Source organism: Berghia stephanieae, chromosome 5 (genome assembly GCF_034508935.2).
Source record: "Berghia stephanieae isolate SIO BIC M18660-M18661 chromosome 5, UCSD_Bste_1.3, whole genome shotgun sequence".
Lineage (NCBI taxonomy): Eukaryota > Metazoa > Mollusca > Gastropoda > Nudibranchia > Aeolidiidae > Berghia > Berghia stephanieae.
Genome location: NC_088364.1, coordinates 54064762 through 54074829, shown reverse-complemented (window position 1 = coordinate 54074829; position 10068 = coordinate 54064762). Strand labels below are relative to the sequence as shown.

The window sequence follows — 10068 nt, the reverse complement described above, 5'->3', positions numbered from 1 at the left end:
GTATGAAATGAAGAGTATCAGGTAAAGGTTAAATATCTATATATTTATTACCCGATATCGGAAATTACATTACATTGACCCTAGGGCCGAAAAACTGAGTCTACTATGTTTTTCATCAATGTCAATAAGTTACTCATTTCGGTTTAAAATCGTATTATAACTCCTTATTCTCATATCTCAGAAAATTTAAAATTACAAAAAGGTAAAATTGAATGAAAAATAACATCATGATTTATTATTATTATTATTATTATTATTATTATTATTATTATTATTATTATTATTATTATTATTATTATTATTATTATTATTATTATTATTATTATTCCTATTATTTTATTTCTTTATATATTTATTTATTTTTAAGAACCACATTATCAATTTGTCATATATCACTATTAATCTTATAATCAAATTAAGAAATAGAATGTTATAATTAATACTATCACATACATAATACATATCCACCTACCTTACTATACGAGATTAACCACTAATAATCAGGCTGTATTCCAATTCCAATTGTTAGTTCTTGACGCGGGTATCGGATAACATTTTTACTACTTGCGTGAAACAAATGCGGACAATTACATTCCAGCTTTCATGGAACGATGGCCGATCACAAAGTAACTTTTTGTAGATTTGAATTGGAACCAGCTTTAGGTTATGTTAGTATACTATACCTTATTCTGACAAAACACTTTTTTTCAATTTGGACGAAAGACGTTTTACTTTTAGGCCCATGTACAGGGATTTTATCCCGGTTTCTATATTGACACGGACAATAGCAATTGCTTGTTTCTCTTTGAACAGGACGCCAGTGTGTCGTAAAGTACTTTTCGCCAGATCTCAGACTCAGCTACACAATCCATAATGGGTGGATAAATTTTTAATAAAATTACGCCCTTTCGCAACGGCACCAAAAGATCCCGTTGCCTCGGCATTCCATAAAGGAATACAAGGACGAATAGATACTCCGATCCATCCATATAATCTTGCCCAAGGAAAATACGAAAGTGTCTGAAGCGTGGCTCGAACCCGGGACCTTCTGGATCACAGTGCGATGCCTTAACCACTGGGCCCATTCACTTAAGGGTGTCAGAAAAATCTCGACTTCACCCGAGATCGATCTCGGTCCCTTTGCGTGTAAAGCGAGTGCTTTACCAACTGACTTCGGAACCCCCGATATTTTAAAGATCCCCCAGTATATTTCAAACCAGAGATTTCAAATAAGTTTTAGGTTTGAAACAGTTGGACAAGTTAAGGATTGGTCGAAATCTTAAATACGTTGGTTTTCTGACCAAAATGGAAATAGGTGTATTTTGTCAGAATACGGTAATAAGAGTTTTAACCTAAAGTGAAAGTGACGGGGCGAGAGAGAGAGAGAGAGAGAGAGAGAGAGAGAGAGAGAGAGAGAGAGAGAGAGAGAGAGAGAGAGAGAGTAAAAGTCAATGTTTATGTTATGGCATCAGCAGGTAAGAAGGTTTAGAAAGTAGCACGTAAATGATTATGAGATCAAGAATTAGTCACTGTTCATCGAACTGCCAAACACGTAATTGCATATTTCGGGGCTTTAGAGCAAACAGCATGATTTCACTCTTTCCTTAACCCTCTCCTTACCACTTGCAGCAAAGTCGTCACATTTGTTACGACACAATATACATTTTTCTTATTCAGATATATTTTGTACATCACTGACTTTGAAGAATGATCTTTGTTTAATTAATAAGAACATAAAGCTGTTTTGTAGAGAGCTTGTTTGAGTTTTAAAAATCAAATTTTCTGTTGGGTACGCCTGCCATTTTTTGGGAAAATACTGAAAATGATCGGTAAGGAGAAAGTTATGGACCATTTTCAGAATGCTTTACCAAAAAAATGCCACGCTATTCAACACAATATAAATTTTTAATACTCAAACTCAAAAACACTAAGTACATTAGGACATACTTTTGTGAGTAAAAGCGAGTTTAACAAAACAACATTAATCTATTATATATATCCCCCCCCCCCCCCAAAAAAAAAAAAAAATATTCAGATTTTGTGATGTGCAAGACAAATCTGAATAATAAAGAAAGTGCCTTGTATCATAAAGAATGAGACGATTTTCCTATAGTTGGTAAGGAGAGGGTTAAAGCCTGTTACAAGTGGCCTCCTTCATATTGCAGCCTTTTTTGGTCTGGTGCAGTAATCTCAAACCCCATTCGCGGATAAATATAAACACACAGAGAAACATATAATATATAAAAATAAAATATTGATATTATATATTTAGACTTTAGGAAAGCGTTTGATTCTGTACCACATTTATGACTGATTCAAAAATTGAAATAGTATGGAATAAGAGGTTTCATGTTGAATTGGATAAAATCGTTTTTAGGTAATCGTACCCAAAGGGTAAAAGTAGGAGGTGAGTTTTCGGAATTTGGTAAAGTTATCAACGTGATTCCCCAGGGTGGTATTTTGGGTCCTCTTCTGTTTATAATCTTTATCAATGACCCCCTCCACCCCCCCCCCCCCCTTCCTGATGTCTAATTGTCTACGTGTAAATTATTTGCAGACGACACAAAGATTTACAACACCGCGAAAAACAATAATACATTACAGGACGATATTCTGTTTTTAATTGCTTGGACAAAGGATTGGGAGTTGAATGCTAATATTTCTAAATGTCACGTTTTTCATATTGGTGAATATAATCCTCAAAATATATATTTCACAGATGAAGAACATAATAATTCTTTGATTGAAGTGTTTTCAGAGAAGGATGTTGGCGTGACAATTACTCCCACTTTCATCTAGATATTAATGACATGATTGATTAAAAGGGCAAATAAGTTGGCTGGAATTATAAAATGAAGTTTCTCTCATTTCGATTGTACTATGTTTTTAACGTCATTTAAGACTTTGGTAAGACCAACTCTGGAGTATGACAATTGCATATGGATCCCGATGTATAAAAGACACTCCACAGCCGTGGAGAACGTCCAAAGGAAATTGTATTATCTGTCTTATAAGGAAAGATTGGAACGCCTTTCGCTTCCTTCTTTAAAGTACAGAAGACTTAGAGGTGATCTAATTCAAATTTACAAGATCCTACACAAGATTGACAACTTGGACTCCAGGGAGTTCTCTAAATATGCGTTTTTGACGTCAACATGAGGTGGGGTCTTCAAAATATTCAAAGACCGGTGTTCAACCTTAATACGTACCCACTATCATTTTCAGAACCGTAGATATTTGGACCTCTCTCCACGCCTGTTCAAGAATTGCGAGGAATGTCAACGTTTTTAAGAACTGTGTTGGAAGGGAATTAGATCACCTTAAGTTTGAATTCTATGAGTGATTTGTGTTTGTTTTATAATTGATATCCTGTACTTCATGTCTTACTAATGCATTTAATCAGATTTTTATCACTGTGCTAGGGCACCAACGGCCACACTATTGGCCTAATTTAGCTCTTATTGGGTATTGTATAATTATTTAAATTAATATTTCCTTGATATTTACTGAGTTCATTTATCTTGTTCTTTTACAAGTAACATCTCGATCATTTGAGATCGAAGTCTATTTGTGTGTGTGTGTGTGTGTGTGTGTGTGTGTGTGTGTGTACGCGCGCGCGTATGTGTAACTTTAAAGCATGTTTAAAAACAAACCATTGAAATCGTTCAATCAAAACAATATATTTGTTATTACACACACACAATCAAAAATCAACCGCGGCAATAAAAGTGTATTGGACAACTGCTAGTGGTATGACATTCGGCTTGCGACTTGTAGATCAAAGGGGCAAAGGTTCGAATCCCACTGCAGGCGACGCAAAGTGGAGTCTATGGAAAATGTGCTTTAATTACATCAATTAAAACAATAAATGTACTCAAGCTGGCAGCAACAATGAAAATGGATGAGTCATGAATTAAAATGACTTGAGTAATGCTATTAGCGTGAGCACATTTATTGTTTTAACTGTTTTTTGTTGTATGCGTGTTTTACAGTCAATATACTATAAAAATTGAAAATAAATCCTGAGAGACGTATTTTTTTTATTTTTGTATTCTACTTCTACACTGCATCCTAACAAACCGGACAAGGCTTGATGTATATTTTTTTCTCTTGTCCGCTCTCTTAAGCCATTACATATAATATTTCCGAATGAAGGATTGAAAATGGTATTGGTCTGACTAGAAATAGTATTATTATTACGACCTCCACCTATGTTTGATTTGCTGTCGTTTAGATTGTAATCTTTGTGAACCACCATCACCACATCATCATCACTACCACTACTACAACCACCACCACCATTTCATCATCACTACCACTACAACCACCATCACCACCACATCATCATCACTCCACTATCACAACCACCAACGCCACATCACCCTCTCTACCACCAGTTCTACAATCACTACCATTAGGTTTTAGAGCCTTACTTACTTACTTAAATTGAAATAAGGAAACTTTGGGATTGGGATTGTATTTGGCATTGTGTGTACATATCATAATATTATAGTTCGAATCATTTATCTGTTACTGTCAAGAACTATACAATATATGTAAACACAATGACAAATAACATCCCAGTCCCCTTTTCTTGTGTGCGGAAATTCCTCTTTCGGCATTGAAATTCCTCCGAGTGGTTTCTGAAATTCCTGTAACCCAAATTTAAAGACGGCCCTTCAACAGATAACAAAAAATAAATAAAAAAAAATAAATTAAAAAAAGCCAAACTTTCTTCAGAGTAGTAATTTTCTTTTCCTTTTGTAAAATTACAGATCCGTTCTTCATTTAATGTATTTGGCCATTCTATAGTCTTCTTTAAATATTTCAGCTCAGTTATCATTATGTCGGTCTTACTTAATGTGTCGATAAATTATTCTCGCTATTGTTTACAATATCGTTGCTAGACGATCCCACAGAAGTGAGCCCTTTAGAAATCAGCTTTTGTACCGGATATCCGACTTGGTACTCAGTTCACGTCGATTGTAATGCTTTTAGCTCAAGAGACATAATAACCCAGCTACCTCTTTTTGGCTCATAACAACTGTTTGTCTGCCCATTAACCAATTAACTGCTATTCTCTGGAAAAATTCCTAGTATTTAAAAACTTGGCCAGAAAATCGTCCTTCAAATACCGATCGGTTTAAATGGCCTTTATCTTGGCAAAACTCTCAAACCTGGGACTTCGTGAATACGATTTTTTCTAAAGTACGACAGTTAACAGGTTAACCTTTACAATAGTTCAGAAACTACTCGTACTGGGTAGTAGTAGTAGTAGTAGTAGTAGTAGTAGTAGTAGTAGTAGTAGTAGTAGTAGTAGTAGTAGTAGTAGTAGTAGTAGCAGCAGCAGCAGCAGTAGTATTAAGCCTCGCAGTCCGAATGACACTTGCTGAGAATCGAGAATTGTGTTATTCAGTCATAGTCATAGTCGATGAGGATAGCTGCTCTCTCCATATTGGTCACGGTCATGGGCCAGAGTTTTGAGGCTGTCAAGATCTTGTGACTTTTGTACGGATGGTAGTGCAATATTTCTTCGTTCTTCAGGGATTAATTAGGTACAGGTGGACATGGGCAATGACGTTGGTCAATATGTAAATGTAAATGGCAATAGAGTTCAATAATTCCAATTTGCATATGAAAAAGCATAGTTATTCTATGGTTCCAAAAAAAAAAAATTTTAACAAAAATAATATATATATATATATATATATAGGCCTATATATAAAGGTGTTATAACACAATGTCGCTAGGCTGTATGACGCTCGCCTTCGGATCGGAAGATCCAAGCTTTGGAGTGAGTAACGCTCTGAGCCGCGCATAGTTGAGTCATTGGAATAGGCTCTCTATTCACATTCTCTCACCATACTCGGGTGTAAAATGAGTACATGGCCGCTAACAACAGGGTTGTGTCTGTGAGAAATATTGTAATATCTCGTCCTGCATGCTAAGTGTTGCTATTGAATTGGCTAGGGATCTTTGTAAAGGGCTTTGAGCACTGTCCATATTGATTTAGTATATATTATAAATGCTCGTTTTTTTGTGGTTTTTTTTAAAAATCAAACTGCAAGCTACATAATATATTGTATTTAGTCTTGTTTCTGAGACCCAGATGTATGCTGATAGTTATAATTTTTTATTTTTTTAAATAGCAAGATGAAAAAAAAAATAACAATCCTTTACAATTTATTTCCTTATGACATAAATGAAAAGAAGGTCAATATAAATCAATGTTTAAAAGAAGAAAAAAAAAAGGAATTTAAACAAAAGACCCTTGATATAATCGAACCCATGCTGATTTGTTTGTCTGGCATGGCAGTTTTTTTTAACATCGCTTGCGGCCGCAAAAAATCACTGATTTGCATTGCGGCGGCAAAATCTGAATTTTTGGGGGGTAAATTTTTGCAAATGTTCCAGATTTTGCACCGAAAAAAAAAACAAAACAAACAAACAAAAAACAATTTTTTTAAAAAGGCGAAAAAAGACTTTTTTTTTTCATTTAATTTGATAAATCCTGTAGAACGTTAAAGATAATTAATCAAGAGTATTTTCTTTTTTACTATCAAATTTTCTTCCTTTTAAATGGCGCCAATATGACCTTACATTTGTTGCAAGGGCCGTGAAACCCTTAAAAACAACCAAATACCTTTCTCTTTCATGAACAAATTATGGGTAGAATATTTAGGAAAATTTTGAAATTTTGCTGTTTTTAGCTTGCAAAATTTGGGATTTATTTTTTTTTTTTGCAAAGAACCGCCATGTCAGGTTTGTGCGGCTATGTAATCTAGCGTTATGACACTAGCCTTTTGCATCGGAGGGTCCCGCACAGCGACAAAACCCAGTTATAATAATAAAAATAATAATGCACATCTATATTGCGCAATCTATCCCCCTGGTTGGAGGCTCTGGGCGCATGAAGAGGGATAGTGATTATTTTGAGTACGGAGGAAATCGTTCCAAAATTTTCGATGTTTCTTATGTTTATACTTCACAACGAAATATTTTCAGGTGTACCATTGTAGCACGTATTCAGAAGGTCTGAAGTTCGATTCCTCAGTCGAGGTCGACTGATTTTTTGGGATGGTTTTTTCTTCTTGTAGTTTTCTATTTTGCTTTGTCTGGCACTTTTCATACACACTTGTTCGGATCTTTATCTTGCCTGCCACACTTTTCATCTCAGCGCCAGTAGAAAGGAAGAAGCTGGGATGGGGTTTTTTTTTTGTTTTGTTTTTTTAATCTAGACACAATAAAGAGCACTAGAGAAAAGGTAAGACAAAGGAGAGTGGTTCAAAAAGGGATTTGAAGTAGATTCCAAGAACAGACTATTAATGGGCTTAGTCTAAGATCACCCATCCAGACAAATGCTTACAAAGCATATTCAGAAACAATACTAAACAGTAGAGAAAAGAGATGATTTACAAGAGAAAAAAATTATATCATCTTCCAAAACTATAACAATACATTTGACTGTTTTCCTCTCACTGAGTCAAAGACTCTGGTCAGGGCCAGGACAAAACCAAGTAATCTCATTCCAAGACAAAGTCAGAAAGCAAAATGTAAAACAGAAAGAGGGGGATATAACACACAGCAAGTGACCTCCCTGGTCACTATGGGAGGACAAAAGAGCCACCCAGCTGCCCTTGTGACACTACCAGGTCATTTTACAGCCAGTAATGAGGAAGATAACAGAACAGTCAAGACAATGTGATCAAGCTAATAAATACATAAGAAAAAAAAGTATGACAAAGGAGACGAATTCAACAGAGAAGCAGGTTCAGGAGCAATACATCCTTGTACCTATTCTGAAACCATCTAAAGTCCCTCACTGACACTGACACAGCAATTCCGCAGAAAGGGGTAATCTCAAATGGTTACATGAGAAACAAATACAAGTCAAAGAACCTAACAAAGACAAAATAATGTATAAACAGGGTGTCCAGGGAAATTCAACCTTAAAATTTCCTACCTAGAAGTGAAATTTCCTACCAGGTATTTTACCAATTCTTGCCATCCCCACAGTGTTCTATATGCTTAAAAAAGACAATCCTACTTAAAATAGGTTTTACCTCAACACAATCCATATATTTTAAAGTAAGAGCAAAGGTGAAAATGACTGGTCAAAAAAGGAGGAAATTTCTCAGAGCACAGATCATGACCCATCCATGCGACTATAATCTATAAATTTGAATTTCATTAAAATTTACTGAGATGCAACCCAAAATGTGTCTCGCAGCAATTTTTGACAACATTCGGAGGAATTTCAAAAGTTTAAAAACTGATAGCAACATATAAAATCTTATCTACTTAGAGAATGGTACCATGTGATTATACAATGTCAAAAGCCACCACCCATCCCCATTTTCACTTTTAAAAATACTCATATGATTTGTTTGCAGGTATGATGTGGCAGTAAGTACTGGTACTAGTGGAGATGATAGTGCAGTGGTAGTTGTTTATAATGGTTGTAGTAATGATGGTAGGGATAATGATGTGGCAGCGATTGTAGTCGTGATGATGATGATATGTTGGTTGTAGTAATAGTGGCGGTGTTAGGGATAGTGATGTGGTGGTTGTAGTAGTGGTAGGCATGGTGATGAATGTGGTGGTGGTTATAGTCGTGGAGGTGATAGGGATGATGATATAGTGGTGGTTGTAGTAATGATGAGGGTGGTATAGATGGTGATGTAGTAGTAGTTGTAGCAATGGCGGTGTGGTGGTGGTAGGGATGATGATAATGCAGCGGTAGTGGTTGCAGTAGTGGTGGTAGTGATGATGATGTAGTGGTTGCAATAGTGGTGGTAGTGATGATGATGTGGTAGTGGTTGCAGAAGTGGTGGTAGTGATGATGATGATGTAGTGGTTGCAGTAGTGGTGGTAATGATGATGATGTGGTAGTGGTTGCAGTAGTGGTGGTAGTGATGATGATGTAGTGGATGCAGTAGTGGTGGTAGTGATGATGATGTGGTAGTGGTTGCAGTAGTGGTGGTAGTGATGATGATGTGGTAGTGGTTGCAGTAGTGGTGGTAGTGATGATGATTTAGTAGTGGTTGCAGTAGTGGTGGTAGTGATGATGATGTGATAGTGGTTGCAGTAGTGGTGGTAGTGATGATGATGTGGTAGTGGTTGCAGTAGTGGTGGTAGTGATGATGATGTAGTGGTTGCAGTAGTGGTGGTAGTGATGATGTGGTAGTGGTTGCAGTAGTGGTGGTAGTGATGATGATGTGGTAGTGGTTGCAGTAGTGGTGGTAGTGATGATGATGTGGTAGTGGTTGCAGTAGTGGTGGTAGTGATGATGATGTAGTGGTTGCATTAGTGGTGGTAGTGATGATGTGGTAGTGGTTGCAGTAGTGGTGGTAGTGATGATGATGTAGTGGTTGCAGTAGTGGTGGTAGTGATGATGATGTGATAGTGGTGGTAGTGATGATGATGTGGTAGTGGTTGCAATAGTGGTGGTAGTGATGATGATGTGGTAGTAGTTGCAGTAGCAGTGGTGATAAGGATGATGATGTAGTGGTGGTTGGAGTACTTGTGGTGGTGGGTATGATGATGTGGTAGTAGTTGTAGTGATTGTATGGGATGTGGTAGTGGTGGTGATGGGGATGATGATGTGGTGGTGGTTGCATTTGTGAGTGGTGTTGGTGGTAGGGATGATGATGTAGTAGTTTGTAATAGTAATAGTGATGGTGACACGGATGATGATGTGGTGAAAGTTGTAGTAAACTAATAAAATTGTGTGCACAGCAGTTGTCCTTTGTACATTTTTTATATCACATTTTAAGCAAGAAATTCCTGATTTTTCTAATTTTAGAGGAAATTTCACCCTCAATCCCATTATTTCCAACATTTCCGACCAAGTATGAAATTTCCGACCAATTTCCAACTTTCCGACTTCCCTGGACACCCTGATAAAATACAAGGGAAAATATATCTCACAAAAATTAGGTTTAGGAAAAGAAAGTGAAAATGATAGTGTGTTTGTCTAACATAACAAAATCAAGTGTTGTAGTCCACTCCGGATACCCACAACAACTTGGGATCAGCGAAAATGTTGCATTTAACTGAAGTTGCAAT

At 36.4% G+C, this 10068-nt stretch overlaps 1 protein-coding gene across 1 annotated transcript in view; it reads right to left on the bottom strand.

The window, feature by feature from the left end:
* The window catches only part of LOC144974160 (bile acid-sensitive ion channel-like), a 2540-nt gene extending 1980 nt beyond the window's left edge, over positions 1–560 (bottom strand). Inside the window, exon 1 of the mRNA XM_078917076.1 lies at positions 473–560. The gene's annotated coding sequence lies outside the window, so the exon portion shown is untranslated. The remainder of the gene's footprint in view (positions 1–472) is intronic.
* Between the last annotated feature and the right edge of the window lie 9508 nt (positions 561–10068).